General features: G+C 36.1%; 1 protein-coding gene and 1 long non-coding RNA gene across 7 annotated transcripts in view; one reads left to right on the plus strand and one right to left on the minus strand.

Moving 5' to 3' along the window:
* The window catches only part of Spag16 (sperm associated antigen 16), an 871,212-nt gene that overhangs the window by 326,018 nt on the left and 522,198 nt on the right, over window positions 1-22,996 (plus strand). The gene's annotated exons all lie outside the window — the stretch shown is intronic.
* LOC116088539 lies at window positions 24-12,356 on the minus strand. The gene is made up of 2 exons (XR_004117918.1): window positions 12,185-12,356; window positions 24-336 (listed from the first exon to the last, which is right to left on the minus strand). It is a non-coding gene; the product is annotated as an uncharacterized LOC116088539 (long non-coding RNA).

Consider the following 22,996-nt stretch of genomic DNA (forward strand, 5'->3'; position numbering starts at 1 on the left):
ATTCAAACGTTCTGATTTTGAAATTATTCTTTATAATGTTTCTTTTCCTTTAATATTTCACTTGTTTGATGTCTGCAGTTATAAAAGAGATTGGTGGGTGCAAGTTGTACCTCTCTTGGTCCTTGTGACTAATCCCCTGTATAATTAGGCTTTAAACTGGTCCGGCGTAAGCAGCTTTACTTGGGCTTTTAAATCACCATTGTTAATTTCTTAATTAGAACATTAAATCCATCTGTAGTTCATGCTCCTGATGTTCTGATGTGAATCTGCACCTGGCTTTGAACTTGTCCTTGGTCGTCAGTCTTTCTGTGACTCTCCATCGCTGGCTTCCTTTATCTATAAAAACATTTTTAGTAAAAAATTTTCTTCAAAGATTAGAACTCATAAATTATTGATTAGGACATTAGCAATTTTAGTGTGGATTTCTAAAATTAAGTATGGTTATTCTTTTCTCAGATGTAATAGAATGTTGGAATGCTTGAGTCCTACTTGCTCCTCATAGGCATGCCTTTGTTTCATCCCTTCATGAGGGGGAATACAGAAGAGGCTCTTCCTACTGTTTCTCCCACCTCAGAATTTTCTCAGGTATCAGTCACAGTCACTGACTGCCTCAGAGGGAATTGTGAATGTTACTTTTAAAAATTCCACACATGCGCATGTGCGTGTACACACACACTCACACACACACACACACACACACACACACACACACACCCAAACACACACAAGGCACACACTCACTCAAGGGGATCAGAAGACACCTTGTTGTGGAGTTGGTTCTCCCCACATGTAGGTTGTAGGGATGAATATCTAGTCTAAGGGCTTACTGAAGAGAATATTGTTGTATTTTCAGTCAGGTTTCCCCATATATCCTGAAATTAGTGACATCTGGAGAAACAACTCATTTTTTAACTTTATAATGCAAAGTAATTTTCTAAAGCATGTCCAGAATAAGTTTGTGGGGTTTCATTTTTGTTTGTTTGTTTGTCTGAATTTCAAAGTTAAGGAACTTGGTGGCAAGATCTAAGATAGGGTCAAGTGAATTTACATTTCTCAGTGAGAAATATACTAGTAGATCACTATTATTTTTATTTTTTCTTTTTTTGTTGTAATTATGTGAGCAAAAAACCCTGCATTTTATATCCCAAGTTATGTCTTGAACAATTCTCTTCTCAGCTAACTTCACCTCCTTTTGTGTGTCTTGAGGCAGAGCTACATATGTAGATGTGCCTTCTTCCGCAGCAGGTTCTATTTCTTGCCATCAGGCACATTTTGATTGAGGCAGCCTGATTTTCTGCTCACCAACCCTGTTTCAGCCTCTTGGGTTGTATCCCAAGGCCAGATGTTATTTTATATCTGGTGCATTTGTGCTGAGCCAAATAGAATATTACATCCTAGAAACATTAACTACAGTTAGTGATAGAGACCAAAACAATAATTAAGTTTGCCATGTCGTGTACTGGCAGGAAAAGATCTCCAGCAAGCCTCAGTTAGGGTGCAGAGCAAGGCAAGTACTACAGCAAATCTTTGTAAAGGTTAACATTTCCGCAGCTTCCGAAGCACATGTTTCCCTAACAAGATTAGTAATGCCAGCTGTCTGCATTCGCAGAAACAATTTAACTTCAATATTACACGAAACACTGAGTAAAATGACAATAACAGTTAAATTAAATTGAAATATGCATCAGAATTGCAAATGAAAAAAAAAAAAAAAAACCTTACCTTCATGATACCACAGTAGCTTCTACGAATGGAGAGACTGGAATCTTTGACTTTGTATTGTAGAGGGATATTTTTTAAAGAATGTTGAAATATTTTGTCATAACTTTCACTTGTCATAGATTCTATGCCCACTGTCTCCTATCTTAAGGAATGTCCTTTCATTGGTAAATCACAAAAGGTTGAAAAATCATCTTCCTTTATATTCGTGGTAGCTACAGCATAACAGTGGATACTCTCATCTCTCTATCAAACTGTTCTATACCTCGCATGTTGGGTATGAAATAGTCACATTTCCCAGAACCACTTGAAGCTTGAGTCTTGTCTGATTAAACACCAGGATGGGAAGGACATTTTCATTTCCTGCCACCAAATATCTCAAGAATTACTTCCCAGGACACTGGCTCCTGTGTTCAGGGCTGTGTCCTCATCCTAGGAGCTTTCAGAGTCATCCAGTCTGTGCTCCTTGTAGGGGTTCAATGAAATACTGATCAGAGTATGTTTTCAGCTTTCATGATTCTGAGACATCCACGTTTCATAATGTGTCTCTTCTTATGAATACTATAAAATAGACATCTCTCATTCTGAGATAACATATATTACTAGACCTTGTTATTTAAACAATTAGTAATAAAAATCATGCAACAAGTGGCTGTCATAAACATATTTAATATAAATTTGTATAACATAACTGATTTGAAATGTGGTCAAACCTGATCATCTGGCTAAAACTCCCTCCCAACTTGTAGTTGTTTTTTATACTCTCTTTCTTAACACACTAGCTCAAAGCTCAACACCCTACTAGTGTTGTTGGCCATGACTTAAACCTAGTGGCAACATTCGAGTGATATAAACCCATTGCCTTTTGTAGCAATACTTTCTTTAGAGTTTAGGTTAATCCTAGAGTGAATTTTAAAGAGTGCTATATTTCTGCCAGTCTTCTGTCTTGCTCTCTACTGTCAAGCTCATTGTACTTCCATAACCTCCTACCACAGAAGCCACAATCAGTCTGGAACATAGAGAGATAACTTATATATGTTTCATGCATTTCAGTTTCACTCCATTTCCCAATTGTGCCTAACCTGCTACATATACCTGAGTTTAGTTCCTTTCCACTCCAGACTCTCTAAGGAATCTCTGTCTTTGCTCAAATGAGCTGCATACAGGTCAGATAGAATCACACAATAGCACCTGCCAGTACACACAAAGTCCCTTGTGAGAGTGTGGCTTGACCACAAGTTGGACACTTTGGCGTTGAGACATCTTCCATGATAAACAGGTCTCCTGTAGCATGTACATTGTAAGTAGCCATGAACCAAATCCCTTGACTTCTAGGGCAGGACAGGGCTGAACTTAGAGCCACTCATAAGTGAGACACGCCAACACCAAATTATAAACAAAACATTAAACATTAAAATCAGCATGTACTGGTACAGCTAACCAGTAAAACCTAACCATTCCTATAAGTGAACGGAACAATTCTTGTCCCCTCCAAACTCCTGTTCCCAAGCAGAACAGCTGGATCCAGTCACTGTAACTGTTTCTGCTTTGTTATTTAGCAGCTTCTTCTTATCACTGCCTATGAATGTCCAACAGCGTAGACTTGCTCCCAGTGTGTTGATTTTCTGCTGAGTGACACTAAGAGTTGAATCTTTCTCTCCTCAAGTCTTCTCCCCAGAATCATTCAGTATGGTTATACCAGTTTTTGACTTTATCGGTTATGTTTTATCTTTTCATAGAACACTTGAAGATTTTTATATCACTGCTTCAGAAATTGCAGGATGAGTACTTTGACTGCCCGCTCTGTGACGGCAAGTTTACCATCCCCTCTTCTTTCCTCTTCCCTTTCCTCCTCCAGTTTGTTGTGCCTGCAGTCACAATGCAATAACTATGGTAAATAGTACATTGTTTTTCTCTTGAGAAATCTCACTGACCTAGAAGGAAGCTTAAGCTGCTTTCAAATGTGTTAAGATTTGATCATGAAGACTCATTTTGAAGATTGATTCTGATTGTATTATCTTTTCACATGATTGCACAGTTGTGTGACCTTCTAACCAAAAGTTCTATGTGATCATTTTTTCATACTGGAATTCTTCTGTGGTATTATTCTCTTAAACCACTCCTTTTATTTTATATGTGGTGGATTACCAGGAGTTACACAGAACACTAAAACATAGCTAAGAACACCATTCAATGAATTGATTGATGATTTTAGGTGCTCCAAAACATTATTAGAAAAGCCGATTTATACCTCATATAAATCACACTAAGAGAACAATATGAAGACAGTCCTATTCCATTTCACAGCCAGTAATTCAGAACTTTTATGTTTATAGATTATTTCCTTATCATTTTACTAATTTGTTTATTTATATTGGAGTTCACTATCCAGTTTATTCTAACTCTTCAAGTTGTAATTTATTTTCCATTGTATGTCATTTAGCTATAAATGTTTAGAAAGATTTTGCATTTGAGAAGTTGTGTGAGCATGCTTCTTCCAGGTTATTTATGACTGTACAAGTTATTTACATGTATGAATGTATGCCCTTTGTGTTATCTTTTTATGGTATTATATATTCCAGTAATTATTAGAATTTGTAGCATGATAGATGGTATTTGCTATTTTAACTTTCAGGTATGCTGAAATCTTTTCACTTCCAGTTAGGAAAGGGGCAGGAAACTGAAAGCAAGAAGCCTCAGGGCCAAGGTTGCTCACATAGCAAATAATTTCTTAGACAGGGGCCAAATACAAATGACCCCCCCCCCGCAATGTCTAGGTAATAGGGCAGTGAGCAAATTAAGATGCCCATATATTGCCTTTTACTATCGTTATGATTTTATAGTTGTAGTGCATATCTTGGACCTCAGGGCCACAGGAAGGGGTAGATAGAGAGGTAACTGAGTTTATTAGGAACCAGAGGGATGACTGACCTCCACGAGATAGCAGAATATACTGATGGGATAGCCAAATTGCAGTTGTATACTCAGGATACTGTGGTGTACTTCAAAAGGACACAAGTTCAGTGGTATGGCGAATACTGGGAGTTAATCCTGAACTACTGTTTATTAAATATGGTTGATTGTAGCTAGCCATAAAATTGTGGTTGAACATTTAAATTACCAGATATGCTCCAGTCTTTAGTCCTAAAATACGGCTCTGATAATCTATATTGAATTTTCCAAGAACAATCTTCCCATTTGGGTACCTCTAGGCATAGTAAATACTGACTTGACAACAGGAGGATTCAGTCTCCACATTTCCAGCACTTTCTCTCTCCCCTTTCTTTACCCCTACATCAAAGAGAGGGTAATACCCTTTCCCTAAACAGGACCTGCTACCCTTTTCAGCATGGCCATGGACCTGAATTTGATGAGAGTAGAGTTGGAGCCTATCTTCCATGTAGTAAGAGGGAGCTGGGAAGAGTAAATCCTATCACTTGTTGCTCCTGAATGTAACAATGCATATGACAAGTCATCTTTATGTCACCACATCCTACTCTTCTTTACACAGCCACCCTCGCCTCTAACAGCACCTAAAGATTGTGTCTTACCAATGTACTCTCTACCAAAAGTCAGCCAACAAGCATGTGGGGCATTTTATAGCTTGTGAAATCTTTTTGTCCTTAGAGATTTGAATAAATCTCATTTTCTTAGCTAATATGACATCTTGGGTGGCCTTACCTGAAATAAGAACACAACTCTGCAGTTTAGCGACTGGCTTCCTTTCATTCCCTAATGAATCCACAGGAGCCTGCTATGTGGAGTATAGTCCTCTGGAGTGCCTAGCTGCATTAAACTGTAGGGGCTTCAGGAGATGTTAAGAAATGTGATTTTAATTTCGCCTGCTGACTGTCTGAAGGCAACTTAATATGAGAGGGAGTTGAATGGCGATATCATGCTGTTGGCACTTGAGCTTTCTGCTGGAGGTTGCAATCCAGGCTTGGAAACCTATAATTACTATTTCCCAAGTAATTCTAGGTTTTTATTATTCAATCTGGATCTGTGTAACAGAGACTGAGAAGTGATATGCAAACAGGCATGGACACAATGCAAATAACAACTTCTTTGTGTCAATACCGCTCAACGTGATGTCTTTCTGATACTATAATAACATGCTTGTGGGACACATGATGAATATAGCTGACAGGTTAAATTTCATTGTTTTTTGTTGTAGTTGCCTGTATGATTACTCAGCATATTACTCTTTCACATAAAAGACATTTCTTTCAAATATTATGAATCTATACATTTCATTTTAAAAGACAGAGCAAGTTTTCATCAATATTTAAGTATTTTCTCACTGTTGTCTAAATTACATATTTTAAGTAGCAATAGATTCATATCATGTTTCATAGACAAAGTGAAAGCCACATATTTCTATATAATGGAATATAGAGGCATAAATGTTTATATAAAGAAACATGATCCTATTACCATCATTGCTTTCTTTTTAAATATACAGATAAATTTAAGCAACTTGATAAATGGTCAAATATTAAATAAAAATTCAGTTCTGCATATAAAAACAGACATGTACAATACCTTCTTCTGTAAAACTGAGAACTTTTAAAAAACATTTTACTTATTAATTTATTCCCTTAAGTATCTATTCTCTCTCTCTCTCTCTCTCTCTCTCTCTCTCTCTCTCTCTCTCTCTCTCTCTCTGTGTGTGTATGGTATGTTTAAATGACCTTCATGACTCTAGTGGCCTTCTGTATATCTGTCCATATCTAAATCTATTTGTAATAATATAGTTTTAAAATCAGGTTGAGATCATTCTGCTAACCAGCTCTCTGATTTTGAACCAGATCTGAGGATTTCTGACAATGGTATTAAATGTCAGTAGTAGAGACTATCCAGGGAGGAATGCAGGTGTTCAAATGCCAGGATTTTTGTAATATAATGAATTAAGAAAGTCTGACTCATCCCCAAATAAATCTCTGTATCAATTGAGCCATTATAACACTAAGGATTTTATATACAACAAGTGACTACGAATTTTGTTAGTTTACAACTACTTCTTACAAAAGATTAGGTACCAAAATTTTCCAAAAACATCAATGGACTATAGAGGTTTTATAGGAATGGGAATGCCCCATGTGGTTAATATATTCCAAGTTGATCATGATGGATGATCGTTTTGATGTGTTCTTGGATTTGATTTGCAAGAATTTTATTGAATATTTTTGCATAGATATTCATAAGGGAAATTGGTCTGACGTTTTCTTTCTTCATTAGGTCTTTGTGTGGTTTAGGTATCAGAGTAATTGCGGGTTCATAGAATGAATTGGGTAGAGTACCTTTTATTTCTATTTTGTGGAAAATTTGAGGAATATTGATATTAGGTCTTCTTTGAATGTCTGATAAAACTCTGCATTAAACCCATCTGGTCCTGAGCTTTTTTTGGTTGGGAGACTATTAATGACTGTTTATATTTTGTTAGCAGATACGGAACTATTTAGATTGTTTATCTGATCTTGATTTAAGTTTGGTACCTGGTATCTGTCTAGAAAATTGTCCATTTCATCCAGGTTTTCCAAGTTTTGTTTAGTATAGGCTTTTGTAGTAGGATCTGATGATTTTTTGGGTTTCTTCAGTTTCTGTTGTTATGTCTCCCTTTTCATTTCTGATCTTGTTAATTAGGATACTGTCTCTGTGCCCTCTAGTTAGTTTGGCTAAGGGTTTGTCAATTTTGTTGATTTTCTCAAAGAACCAGCTCCTGGTTTGGTTGATTCTTTGTATAGTTCTTTTTGTTTCTATTTGGTTGATTTCAGCCCTGAGTTTGATTATTTCCTGCCTTCAACTCCTCCAAGTTGATTAGAACTTATTAACGCAGATATGTGTATGTGCATGAAAATACACTAAAATATTATTTTCCAAAGAAAGTAAATAAAGTTTTAACAATAAAAATTATGAAATATTAGGCTTAGTGTTCCATGCCCTTAGTCCCAATACCCAGGAAGCAGAGGCAGACACATCTCTGTGAGTTTGTTGCTAGCCTGATCTATATAAGAGTAAATGGTGTACTGAATGTATTTTCAGTCAATACTTCAATTTGAGGCCCATGCAATGGTGGTGGCTAGCCTCTTGTAAGTGTTCATGAATGTATGGGTGGAGGAAATCCCATAGGTTAATTTCAAGGGAGGAAATGAGGGAAGAAAGCTAAATAAATAACCAGGATATATAAAAAAATTGAGTGATGGCCATATACATATACACACACGCATATATATATATACATATATATGTATACATACAAACATATATGTGTGTGTATATATGCATCATATTAACCAAAGCTTCAATTTACAAAATCAACATCCAAAGAATAACTATTTTATGAAATAACAATAATCATTTCTAAAATAAATGAAAAGTGTACCATTTACAAGACTGTCAGGAATATGAAATATCTATAAATATAAAATTAACAAAAGCAATACATACTTTATGCTAAATACTGTAAAACATTACTGAAACTTAAATAAAGGAAGAAAATACATTCCCATGTCTATTCATCAGGAAATGATATCAAATACTCAATTGTGTAAAAATATCCATGATATTAAATTCACCTCCAGCTATAATATAATTCTTATAAAAATAAACCACTGGTATTTTTTCTGATATAGAATCAATAATCTCAGAATTCATATGGAGACACAGAGGTCCATAGAGAACAAAATTCAGAAGAAGCAAAAAAAAAAAAAAATCAGGAGTCCCATAGTGCCTGATTTAAAACACTTTTCAAAGCTGAAGAATCCATAACTCTGCAGTGGAAGCCAGCAGATGACAATTTCTCCCAGGAATAACAATCCCATGTATATAGCAAGTTTAGAACTATGTAGTCATTAAAGACTTTCAGCTGCCACACTAATGTACTGTTGGGATTGATTCTGGTCAATTATGGCCCTTATCACAGTGACCGCTCTTGCTCATCCACCCTGGCCCTGTGGGAGGTAGCAATGCACACAGTATTAGAGTAATGTATACCACTTGTAGACACCAAGTAGAGAAAGTAATTCTATCCTTAGAACATTGGTATCTGTATTTTGACCCCTGGTGGCTGCTTTTCAACTTATAGTGTACTCAGAGAAGCAGGTGATATATGGATGGGCCTCTTAAATACCTGTGCATTTGCAAGTTTTATCCTGTAGGCTGGAGCTATTTTAAAAAGTTTAACAATCCCTTTCCTTTTCCTTTGATTTTTCTCTCTGTCCCTTTTTGAGAGTTAAATATTGCATACCAGGACATTCAAAAGTATATGTCAGGTAAGAGATGCATGCCAAGGGAAAGGCACAGGTTTAGAGAACATTGATCCTCCGTGCAGACACAGACTCTAAAGCAATGATCAAAAAAGGGGCAAAAAATAATAGACGTTGGGAACGAAAATTTGACTTACTCAGTTATCACATGCTTAGACTTCTGTTTCTAATATGGCACAAAAATAATCACAAACTGTATAAAAGATCAGAAGACATGGCCTGTTTGAAGATAATATAGTTGAGTAGATATAAAGTTTCATTGCAAAGGATTTGAAGACAATTTTCATAAGCAAGAGTGGCCTGGAGCAAGTCCTGAAGGAAGATGTGTGGACAAAGTCAAGAACACACAACTGAGCATGTAAGGAGATAAAAACCCTGAAACATAACATTACATTTTAAGAGCTGAAAAGTACAGCAAGTCAGGTTAAAAGAAAAAGAAGAAAAAACTCACTGATAGCTTCAAAGGTAACTTTGAGCAGAGAGAAATTATTAGTTAAAGATGGGATGAAATTCCCTAGTCTAAAGGACAAGAACAAAAACTGTCCACCTGTCTTTCTGCCTATCTATCTATCTATCTATCTATCTATCTATCTATCTATCTATCTATCTATTATCCATATAGATATCTTTCTATTTGGTTATCTTTCATTGAACTTTTACCTATTATCTATCTATCTATCTATCTATCTATCTATCTATCTATCTATCTATCTCTATTTATCACCTATCATATAGCTATCTTTCTATATACTCATCTATCATTGATCTTTCATTTATCTATCTACCTACCACCTATCTATCTCTCCATCACCTATCTACTTATCTGCCTATCTTACCTATCTTCTATCTATTTATCTATCTACCCAACCACTTATCTTTCATCTATCTTCTATCTATCTATCTATCTATCTATCTCTATCTATCTTTATATATGCAAAAACAGTGTTCAGACCCTAAGAAGATTTTTAAGAATACCATGAGTGGATGAAAACACATACTGTGTGAATCATTAAAGAAGAAAATGGGTAAATAAAACATTCCTAATTTCATGAAAGACACAAATCTAAGCATTACAAATTCTTAGTAAAGCCAAAGAAAATGAACTCAAAATGCACATTTCTTAAAAGTCAACAAGAGACCTGGGGTGTAGTTCAGTGGCAGTATATATTTTTTCATACAACTATAAAACATCTTTAAAGGAAATAGAATAAGAATCTTGAAAGCAGCTGGAAGATAGCTATTCCTTATATACAAGGAGTCATTGGACATCGATATTGTAGGCATCTCATTATATACTAGAGTTGAGAAGATATATTCAAAGTACTAAGAAAAAATAGTTTTAAATATTGGTACTAGCTATGCTTCCAACCACTGAAAGATCTATGTGATAAAAACATCAAATTGTTGAAGGAAATTGAAGAAGATATCAGAAGATGGAAAGATATCCCAAGCTAATGGATCAGTAGGATTAACATAGTAAAAATGACCATCCTTCTGAAAGCAATCTACAGATTCAATGAAAGCCCCATTAAAATTCTAACACAATTCTTTACAGATATTGAAAGAACAATACTCAAATTCGTATGGAAATACAAGGAACCTATGATAGCTGAAACAACCCTATACAGTAAAGGAACTCCCAAAGGTATCACCATCCCTGACTTCAGAGCTATAGTAATGAAAATCATTACTATAATAATTGATATAGAAACAGACACAATGGTCAAAGGAATAGAATTACAGTTGTATTCATAAATCCACACACCCCACGGACACCTGTTATTTTTATTAAGAAATTCGCAATGGAAAATAAAAAGCATCTTTAACAAATGATGGTGGTCAAACTGCATGTCTGCATGTAGAGGGACAAATAGATCCATATTCCTCACCCTGCACAAAACTCAAGTCCAAGTAGATCAAAGACTTCAACATAAAACCAGATACAATGGACCAGATAGAAGAGAAAGTGACAACATCCTTGAACACATTGGCACAACGTTCTGAGATAGTTTTCTGAACAGAACACTGATAGCACAGGCCCTATGATCAACAATTCATAAATGGGACACCATGAAACTGGAGATAATCTGAACGGCAAAGGACACTACCATATGACCAAAGCAGCGGCCAGTAGAATGGGAAAAGATTTTTACTAAAACCCCATTGATAAAGATCTAATTTCTCAAATATATAAAGAATTCAATAAACTAGGTATCAAAACCCAAATGATCCAATTAAAAATGGCATATAGATCTAAACAGAATTCTCATCAAAGAAATCTCAATTGGCTAAGAGACATTTAAAGAAATGTTTAACATATGTAGCTATCAGGGAAATGCAAATCAAAGTGACTTTGAAATCCCATCTTACACCTGTCAGAATGGCTAAGATCAAAAATTCAGGCAACAGCTCATGTTGGTGAGGATGTGGAGTAAGAAAACTCCTCCAATGCTGGTGGGAGTGCAAACTGTACAGCCATTTTGAATGTGGTGGTTTCTCAGAAATTGGAAATCAATACTCCTCAAGACACAGTTATATCATTCCTGGGCATATACCCAAAGGCACTCCATCCTATCACAAGGACACTTGAAGCTATGTTCATAGCAACTTTATTTATAATAGCCAGAAACTAGAAACAACCCACATGTCCCTCAACTAAAGAAAGAATAAAGAAAATGTGGTGTATTTGCACAGTCAACTATTTCTTGGCTATTAAAAATGATGATGTCATGAAATTTGCAAGCAAATGGATAGAACTAGAAAATATCATCCTGAGTTAGGTAACCCAGGCCCAGGAAGACAAATGTGTGTACTCACTCATATTTGGTTACTAGCTTTAAAATAAAAGGTAATCATGCTAAAGGCCACGGACCCAGAAAGGCTAAATAAAAAGGAGGGTTCAAGAGGGATGCAAGGATCTCTTTAAGAAGGGGAAATAGAATAGATTTTGCAGGTGGACTAGGGGTGAGCAAGGTTAGAAACAGGAGTAATGAGGTTGTGGGGAGTGAGGGAGAAGGGACTGGGAGAAACAGTTGAAATTGGCAAGCATTTCAGGAGGGCCCAATATAGTGCAATGGAAACTCCATGGAATCTATAAAAGTAATCCTGGAAAAGACTCCAATTAATGGGGAACACAGTGCATGAACCAGCCATCTTCTGCAACCAGACAAGGCCTCAAGTAAAGGGATTAGGACACCTACCCAGCCACAACACATTCAGCCTATAGTTTGTCCTGCTTGCAGAGTATGTTGGAACCAGAGCCTAGCATAATCATCATCAAAGAGACCATAAAGATTTCATCCAGTTACTGATGGAGGCAGATGCAGAGTACAATAGCCAAACATTAGGTGGAGCTTGAGGAGTCCTTCTTGAGAGGTGGGATGGAGAAATTATAGAATTCAGTGACACAGCATGAGAACATGGCCCATGGAATTAACTGACTATGACTCATAGGAACTTGAGAGATCAGAGAACCTGAAGGAGTCTAACCTAGGTTGTCTATACATTCACTATGGCTGAGTAACTTGGTGTTCTTATGGCAACCCTAACAGTGGGAGTAGGGCCTGACTGTGACTCTTTGCTTACTTGGGGGATGCTTTTCCTCTTACTGGGTTGCCTTATCTAGCCTTTGTGTGATGGCATGTCTTATTTTAGCTTCCTTTTTTAATTAATCATTTTATTTATTTACAATTCAAATGATATCCCCCTTTGAAGTTTCCCCTCCACAAACTCCCCATCCCATCCTCCTCTCCTCCATCTCCTTTGCCTCTATGAGGGTACTTCTTGCCATTTTTTTTTGATTGATGTCCCTGAGAGTCCTGCTATTTTCTGAGAGCAAGCATGGGGAGGGCAAGACATGGGGCAGAAAGAAGAGGAGGAAAGGCCATAGAGAGGGGAAATAATATATACACCAGGAGAGGAGAAAAGAAAGCCATCATGAGGGTAAAAGAAGAATGTGCAGGAAGAGAAGAGAAGTGGCTGTAGGTTAAGAGAGGGGAGATCATGGCCCAGAGGGCTGCCCAGTTGGAGCTAAGAGCAGCACAGATAGAACATAGTAAACAGTAAGTAATAACTCAGGGTTAGCAATAGGAAAGTAGATTCTAACAGCATGGAGCGTTGGCAGCTGCTCAGATAATTGTACTGCCCAAGACATACTGTGAATTGAAAGGCTTTGTGTGTTTTATATCTGGGACCTCAATGGTCAAGGCAGGGTAGAAGCCCTGGCCTAGGCATAAAAGATTTTCTAATATAGTGATATATGAGAGAAGAATAGAAAAATGTTATATAAGTAATGAAAACATCAGTATTGAACAATGACAAAGACGTCATATGGAAACATAAAATTCTCAAAAACAGCCTGGACTTTTAACACGAGAAGGGATGTCTCTAAACATGGAGCTCCTACAGTGGATTATGTAGCTATGATCATGGTACTGTGTGCTGTCAACAGCTCAAGAATATTACATAGTTAACTTTAAACGTTTGACTTATGTGGGACCTCTATTAAAAAGAAATGACAAATCTATTTAGCAACAAAATGATAGTGAAGGTAGACACAATTAAAGGTGAAAACTCCAGCTATGTACTACTGACAAGAGAGCATCAAAAACTTCACAACTCTGAGAAGTAAGTTAAGTTGTGTGGCATTTGGCAGATGAAGAACTGGAACAAGGAAGTAAAGAATGAAATTATCAGAGACAGTCAGCAGTTGGAAACTGACTCATATTCTCTTAATTTTTAATTACATTTTCTTTTCTTTGTTTTTATTTTTTTCGTTGCCAATAGGTAGGTTAAAAGTACAAACTAAATTCATTGTTTTTAATAGCTGAGTAGTACTCCATTGTGTAGATGTACCACAATTTCTGTATACACTCCTCTATCTCCTGAGAGGCTCTCACAGTACCTGACTAATACAGATATAGAGGCTCACAGCCATCCATTGAACTGAGTACGCGGTCCCCAATGAAGGAGTTAGAGAAAGGACCTATGGAGCTGAGGGGTTTGCAGCCCATTAGGACTATATGAACTAACTAGTACCCTCAGAGCTCCCAGGGACTCAACCACCAACCAAGGACTGCACATGGTGGGACTGATTGTTGTGGCAGCATGTGTATAGTGGAGGATTGCCTACATTTAAAAAACTAATTAATTTTGTTTTTTGACAAGTTCACACATGTATAAAATTAATTCCTATTATTCTCGCCCCCTGCTGTCTTATCACACTCTCACCCACGCCATCCTCTATCCCTACTGAACTGTCCACAACCCATGCTCATATCTTTGTCTTTTGTTTTCTGAGCAATTTTGTTTACCCAGAGCCACAGTTGTTACTATTGTTTGCAGCTGTTCACTGAAGCTTGTAGAGATATCACAAATGGATACACAACCCAAGACAATGACTCCCTGTCTCCCAGAATCTGTCAAGTAGCAAATAATCCAGAAGGAAGGTTAGGGTAATAATTTTCCTTAGGGAGTTCTTCACCATTTCATTGAATTTGAAATGCCTGTGCTGTACAAGAGTGCTAAGAACTCCAAGGTAGAAATGTCCTCTCTCCAAAAGAGACTGCAATCTAACAGCAGCCGACAAGAACCAAATGCCCTAAGTTTCTCTTGCTTCAATTTATGCAGGAAATATGAACCATCAATTTCTGGAAAATAAAGTAATCTTTCAGAGTTAGTAGCTTAGCTTTTCTGCTTCCCGGAACTGTGGGGGGGAACATTCCTTGGGATTTTCCTCCTTATTAAGATATTTGTAAGATTGTTTCCCAGGAAGTTTTGATCACGTCTTGATTGCGCTGAGCATAGAGATGATTTCAGTTCTTCCGGGAGTTGCTTGTTATGCCATAAGTGCTCAGTAGATGCTCAGGTTTCCTATGTACCTAGCATATAAAGGAAGGCACACTTTATGTACGATGTGTAGAGAAAGAAATTTCCCTCCTTCACCTCCTTTAATTGCACCGAGGGAAATCACTGATAACAATTTGGCTCAAAACCATTTGGCAAGGGGTTTTGAGACATTATTTTACATATATATATATATATATATGTTGTATATATATATATATATATATATATGGCATGTACAAGTATAGTAGAATTAGCTAATTATTTAGTCAGCTCCTAAATATGTTTTGCTATTACAAAATATTCTTTTAAAAAGGGGACAACATATATGATTTCAAATCCTAATTCTATCCTATTATTATATTGAACCACTGTAATGCCTTCTGAAGAACATAAAGCACAAAACCCACAAATATACACATTAATGGTCTTAATTACATATTATCGATAATATTCTACTCCTGACACTGCTAATAGTCACTTTACCTTATTCTGTTTTCCAGGATTTTTAAATTTTCCAACATCAGTCATATTTGTATTTTCATTTATATTGTAATGTGATTGTTCAAACCACCAGTCTACTCATTTACTTCTATTTTTTGAACCAGTGACTTACAAACTAGTTCTGCTGTGTAAAGGATCCTTATTTGGTAATAAAAATAATTCTTGATCCTTAGAGAGTTAACCTCTGCAGGGATGTGTGATTTCATGAAAACTCATCTGCTGCTCTTGGGAGTCATAACCCTGTGATAGTGGAATTTGTTGTGATTTTCATAGTGCTCTTCATTTCCAGTTCCTAATCTTATATGGGAATTATCTAATTAGAAACACTAAAAACATTACTTTCATGTGATTTATACATCTAATCACCAGTCTTCTGGAATCCTTGTCCTTTGAGGAGGTTCATAAATCCTTCCCCTGGATGATGTTACTGAAGTGCTTAGTTCTGTAGGCTTCCTGAACTGCACTAAGTTATCATGAATATTGAAAGGCTTATGTTCTACACTGACCTCTCTGCTTAGGCTCGTGTTCTCATACATTTTAAAATCTGCCAAATGTTTATATGCTCATCGTAAAGTGGCCACTCCCATATCACTTCCCAATTTCGGTGCAGAATTTCAATTTATTATCCTGCATTTTATTATTCAGTTCTCTTTCTAGAATTACATCTGTTCTAGAGGAATAGTGGATACATGGATATCTTCTTGTTATTTCTGTCCACTTATTACTAAAATCAGTTGAGTAGACATGCTTTTGAAAGGCCAATTGAATCATCAAAACAATGGTGGGACAGTTAAGAATTCATGTAATGTATTTTTTTAAAAAAACCTCCAATAAAAGCACTAAATTACTTGATTACTTTGTGGGAGAAAACCTCTAAAGTAGGTTATTTGAAGCTAATAACTGAATTCTTGTCTTGATGTTAAACATGGGTCTCCATGTTACAGCAAATATTTTAATAAATTTTACTTGAATGATTTATATGGATTTCATTGAGTACTACTGATGTAGTATTCATAAGAGAGACTGATTAGCAGCTATTTGATAAAAGATATCTGAAGACTAAGAAAACTCATTTCCTTTATGTTAAAATGCACTGGAGGAGAGGCCTGGCATCCAAAAGATAATTGCAAGAGTAGTGTTTGGAAGGCCACACAGTTCATAAGTCTTTAAATATTAAATTTGTTATTCTACTTTTACCCCCAATAACCACTTTAAAAAGACAGGACAGTATAGTAAATTGTCCACTATTTGACAGTTCTGTTTAGTTCAATCCCTAATCATTTAGAGACAGCAGAGTTCTTGTCCTAAGTCAACCATGGTCCATATTTCCATCCTTCTTTATCTTTGGGTTCTGAATGCTTGAATTATACATAGTTGATTGTGTAGTTAACATTGATCTATTTTTATTTACCTATTTATATTCAAACTCAATGTAAATTCTTTAAGTGGCTTCAAATAATTTTTAAGAACCAAGAAGTTAGAAATAATTTCTGAAAATTTATAACAATATTAACCAGTCTATCTTTTTTTGGAGAAAAGCTTTCACTGTTTTGCTTAGGCTAACCTCAGTCTAACATTAATTCAAAATCTTTGTGCTTCACTCTCTCAGGTAGCTGGGTTTATTGTATGTACAAAACATTCAATTTATTTTGAATAAAGTTTTGATATTATTTTATCCTGTTCATGTAGACTTTTCTGAACTCTTTATATTAGAATCTACTCTACAAAAGTGACCTTTATTTTAGCCTTACATTCCTTGTCTTTACTTACCTTTACCTGTGATTGTCACCACTCCTCAGTACTAGCTATCATACATTACCTTTTAACTCTATGATGTGGTCCAGTCTCTTGCTTTTTCCCACGAAGGTTCCATCTTGCATGATAAAAACTATTCAAATCTAACAAACACTGCTGGTGACTCAACAGTGTGTCAGAGACTAGGTGAGATTATAATTTACAACTACTAATACCCAAGCTATCTTATGGTTCTATAATTCATCCCTATATTTTTTCAATGCCTTACCATGATTCAAAATTCTCATCTGGAGTTCAGTCTCAGGACTTTTTTTTACCATTCTCTGAACATTTTTCTTCAGCACTATTTTTCACTATCTTAATGTTCTCTTCATACCTGGATATTATAGCCAAAAGAACAGACATGTATTTTTTTCTTAGTTAATATAATATTGTCCTCTTCAAGAGAGCTTGGTTGTTTTTTTTTTTTTTTTTTTCTGAAAAATTTTCAGTTATCCCTTTAATATGCAAATTTAAGGTATTCAAATGATTAGTATTAGTCTCTTTTTAAAAAATTTAATTATTTCAAATAAATGTTTATAAGTGTTTGTATACATGGGTCAATATGCAACATATGTGTACAGTACCTGCAGAGACCAGAAATCAAGGTGTGAGTCCCAAGAATTGGAGCTACAGATGGTTGTGAGCTTCCATATATCTTCTAGAAACCAAACCTAGGTTCTCTCTGAGAGCAGTTAATACTCTTACCTACCAAGTCATATTTCCAGTCCCTAGTATGAGTATATGGTTTATAGTATTTGTATAGAATAATTCTATTTTGTACTGAGAGAATAACACCTGACTTGTATAATCAGAGTGCTACTCAAGAGTGTATCAATATGTTCTAGTGTGTGTGCTCAGAGGTAGAGGACCAAAGGTAGCCCAAGATGTAGGAGTGTATTTCTGACAAACGCTTTCATCTTGTCCAATCCTGACTCCATCATATCAACTACAAGTTCTACATTAGTGCGTCTTAGCAACTCCCTTCTGCAAAATTTGACCTATTCGTTCTCACTTTACCGCATCATCTGGCAGCTTCGTGAGTATTTTTGCTTTCATCTTTCTCTATTCAGACAAATTAGAAGTACTATTTTAGATAAAAAAAAAAGCTCACACACACAAATATCCACTGAGAAATCCCTAGTGGTTTAATTATCACTGATATTGTATAAAGGCAATTTGAAATGGTCTCCAATAGTGGCTAATTTAGCAATAAGTTTTCAATAGTGTGAACGAGGTATTAAGTTCTAAACTACTAAACAAACCTCGAATTTGATTGTCTAGTTTGTTTTATAGTTAAAATAAGTATAGGAGTCCTCATAGTCAAGTCCCTTAAAACCCAAAACTTTTATTGAGTGTCCGTGTATTTGTTTGAAAGCACACAGTAGAAAAAACAAATTATTTGTTGGAGAAAATCAAAGGCTGATAGTGAACATGAATCCTTCTCAGTTTGAAATTATGAGGTGTTTTCCATAAACGCTAAAGAAATATTATCAGTAATCTTTAGTTCATCTCCTATTTGTTTATACAAAGAAAAGCAGATTTGGAAAATGAAATGGTACATTGGGTTCTCCTTCCAGCTAGATAATCATAATTTGTAGGGGATGGTATTTGAAGACAGCTTAAAGGATATATGTAATAAGAGCATTAAACCATGTAAAGCGATTAGAGTACAGCTTTTGCAGTAATGGGCCGAGTAGTGTAATTCTAGTGCTTGAACGGAGATGAAATGTGTGTATTCTAAAAATTGAAAAGTGGGTTTATTTTTAATATATAGTAAATATTTTAAATAACAATAACATTTTCCTAATATTTATGGTCTCTATAAAATCTTCTATTTCAAAATATACATCCAGCACAGTATTCTAAGCCTTTATCATTTAATGGAAAGGATTAGGAGTCTGTAAATATGTTTTAAGTCACATTTCTCAAAGTTTGTTCTGCTCTGGGAAATAAGTCCTCCAAGATAGTTAAAGAAAAAGAACAATGTTTGAAATTCATGAACAAATGTTTGAAAAACATTGTGCATTTACTATGCCATGTTATCATGTGTTAAATCCAGGTCTCATTAACATATTAAGACAGTATTTTGCAACATCTTGAAAGTCAATTTCCCTTAGAATCCTATCAAACCAAGACACTGTCTCAATGCCTCACATACTTCCCTCCACCAAGGGACCCAAAAGAGTGTTAAGACACATTTGCAGGGATGTTGTTTGTAAAATGTCCCTGAGAAAAAATAAAAATTTATAAAGGCAAGAGAAGCGGGCTGAAGTAAAACCTGCCTTGAACATACAGTGACAGAGGAGTTGCATGGGTATTGTGGGGCGGATGCTCATTTACCAGGTTGACTGTGGTATGATCTACAAGTTCCACTCATTTCTCTTCTTTCATTGGTAAAGGTAAGTTCCTCTCTCCATCGGTTGTTGGGAAGATTTTCCATAGAAACTTAAAGACCCTAAAATGCTACAAGTAAAACAAACAAACAAACACAAAACCTTTGTTTTTTGAGTTAACTTTTAGCCATGTTGGGTGATCTCAATTTTTCCAATTCGGAATCTCCTGCCTAAATGAACATATGACATGTATTTTCCTATCCCTGTGCCTTTGGGGGCCTGCCCAGTGACCTGCTTAATGGGTGACATCACTCTCTGCAGCTCAGCGAATACCTCAATCCTAATAAGAGTTCTCAGCATCCCACTGGTACATGTCCGAGGTTCATCTGTACATTGGTTTGTTCCCAGTAAGTGGTGGTGTGCATTTTCAGTCATAGAACGTTCACATCCCTTCTCTCCAAGTTTTTGAAAAATTTAACTTATTTTCTACCAAGGGCCTTTGTCAATTTTGCCTCTCTTCTATTGTCACAGGAAACACATAAAAAAAAAAAACATGCCCTGATTGTTCCTGTAAAGCAATGGCAATGTACCCAAATCATAGCAAAGCAGAGCAACAACTGAACAAGGAAACCTCAACTCTGCTTCCCTCAGCTACCCATCATAGCTCCTCCTGCCCATCATAGCTCCTCCTACCCGTAATAGCCCCTCCTACCCACCATAGCTCCTCCTACCCGTCATAGCTCCTCCTACCCATCATAGCTCCTGCTACCCATCATAGCTCCTCCTACTCGTCATGGCCCCTCCTACCTGTCATGGCCCCTCCTACCTGTCATGGCTCCTCCTACCCGTCATAGCTCCTCCTACCTGTCATAGCTCCTCCTACCCGTCATAGCTCCTCCTTCTTAACAGTTCTTGAAATAACTTTTTCCGTTTGCCTTCTTCCTTTCAACCTTTCTGAATGAATCACAAATCTAATTTTGGCCATATAATTTACTCTCAAATTAATTTTCAAACACCTATCTTCAAGTGTTTCATTGTTTGTTATAAAACAAAACAAATGACTTTAGTATCTTTTTAAAAACTGCTATAAAAAAAACAATTTCAAGTTTCTCCATTTCTGTTTTTTAATTTTTTGAGTCTTGCTACATTTTAATCAATTCTATCTTTCCCTCTCTCACCTCCCACTCCTCCCATGTCTCTGTCCTTATCCCTCTAAAATTCATGACTACATATTGTTACATATCTATGTATTGATCAATCTATCTATCATCTCTCTACCACCTATCTATCTAGTCGTAAGTATACATCTAGAGAGAAGTATAGATCTATACATAAATTATATAAATGAAGCCATCTAAGTCCATTTGATGTGACTCTTGTATGTAGATGTGTTTGGTGCTAACAACTTGGGATTGCACAACCTACCAAGGCACATATTCCCTAAAGAAGACTACCTTACCTCCTCAGTATCCATTAAATTAACTTTAGCTTTTCAACCTTTGTGAGATATTGTGAAAATTTCCCTGTCTATGCTGGCATGTCAAATAGAGTTATCACTGTGAAGGTCTTAAGTGACCATATAATTGATATTTCACGAGTGCACTTTTCCTGATATATCTAGAAGACACTATCTCATAGGAGACAAAAATGTCCCTTAGCTCTTACAGTCTTTCTGTACCTTTATCTGCAATGTTTCCTGAGACTTAAGGCATAGGAATCATACTATAGGTGTATTAATTGGCAACAGACAACACATGCTCAGTTGCTCACTGTATTGATATCCATCTCGTAAATAAAGAGCTTCATTTATAAGGAGTAAGAGCTGTACTTAATGGTAAGTATAATAAAAACTATAGAGAATGCACTTACCAATTACACTGATTTGGGATAGTGATAGTTATAGGTAGGTTCTCCTCTAGGTTGGTTCTGTGACCTCAGCAGCCGCAGAGAGTTGGATGGATTTAAATCCATACTCTTTAACTATAGTACCAGGCATGCATCCTCAACTGTTAAGCAGGCCTTGAGTCCAGTTAGAGGGATGTTGATAACCACCCTTTCTTGCCATGATGGTCACTGTCATGGTTCATTGGCTCTACAGCTATATGATATTATTGGTTGGTTTTGTCCCTTGTCAGCTTGTATAGTTGTGGATACTATAAGACTTAGACCTCAGGGGGGACACTTCCAGGTCAGTTTTGGCTTGATCCCACCATGTAGTACTTCTGGCAATAGGGGCTTACCTTCAACTTCTAGGAGGCAACAAAGGGCAACAGCAACAGAAAATATTATTTTGGGAGTCTCATCCTCTCTCTACCAACAACTCAAAATGAGGCTTCCTATGACTGAGACTTGGATTTTTGATAGACTATGGATCTTGGGATAAACATTATTGGCTAAGTGGCAAAACTTCATTCAAATTATATGTGTGTGCATATATGGTTTTTTAAAATTTTAATTAAAATATAATGACATTTACTCCTTCATTCTCTTCTTTCCAACATCTCCTGTATCCCCCTGATCCCTCTTAAATGTATGGCCTCTCATTTTTTAATTATTATTGTTACTGGTGGTGGTGGTGGTGGTATGTTATTGAGATATATATATATATATATATATATATATATATGTACATATAAATGAAACATACTAATTCTGTTTACTTTTACTTTTGTGTATATATTTAGGACTGACTAGTTGGGATTAGATAACCATTTAAGGAGCTCAACACTGGGAAAGATTAATTATCTCTCTCAGCAGTCTTTAATTGCCCTTGTAGAGCCTTGTAAGATTTCCTCTGCCCATATTGGCATGTCAACTGGTGTTGTCATTCTGAAGGTCTTTTTTAAGCTTCTATTTTGTTGAGATTTCACGTGTGTCATTTCCCTGTAATTATTTAGCAGACACAATCTTGCAATAAACTTTTTGAACCTTTGGCTCATAAAATCATTTTGCCCCCTATTCTGCAATGTTTCTCTGATGCTTAAGTGTAGGCACTGTGCTGTAGATTATCAACTGAAACTGAGCATCTTATGGTTGTTCTCTCCATCTTGACCAGTTGTGGATCTCAGCATTAATTGCCATCTGCTACACCAAGAAGTTTCTCTAATGAGGGGCAAAAGACTCATTTAACTATAGGTGAAAGGACAAGCATTTAGAATGGAGTTAGGAATTATAGTAGTTTAGGAAAATATATGTATTTTTAAGTAAACATAAAACAATGTTTCCTTGTATTCTTTTCAAACGCATTTAAGTGTTAGCTGTCCTTCCTCTTTGCCAGTCCCTCTGTAGTACAATCCCTCTTTGCCAATCCCTCCTGCTTTTCAGCTCAATCCTCCCTACTCTCCCACTATTATACTGTGCCCTCTTACCCTACTTTCCTTACTCCAGCCAATTATGTTGGATAAAACAAGACTATTTAAAAAATGAGAAATAGAGGAACAAATTAGCACGTGTTGGTGGGGGGTGGTTTTTGGAGACAGGATGTCATTTTTAACTCAGGCTATCTTCCCTTCATCGAGCCAGCCATTCTTCTGT

Source organism: Mastomys coucha, unplaced genomic scaffold (genome assembly GCF_008632895.1).
Source record: "Mastomys coucha isolate ucsf_1 unplaced genomic scaffold, UCSF_Mcou_1 pScaffold14, whole genome shotgun sequence".
NCBI lineage: Eukaryota > Metazoa > Chordata > Mammalia > Rodentia > Muridae > Mastomys > Mastomys coucha.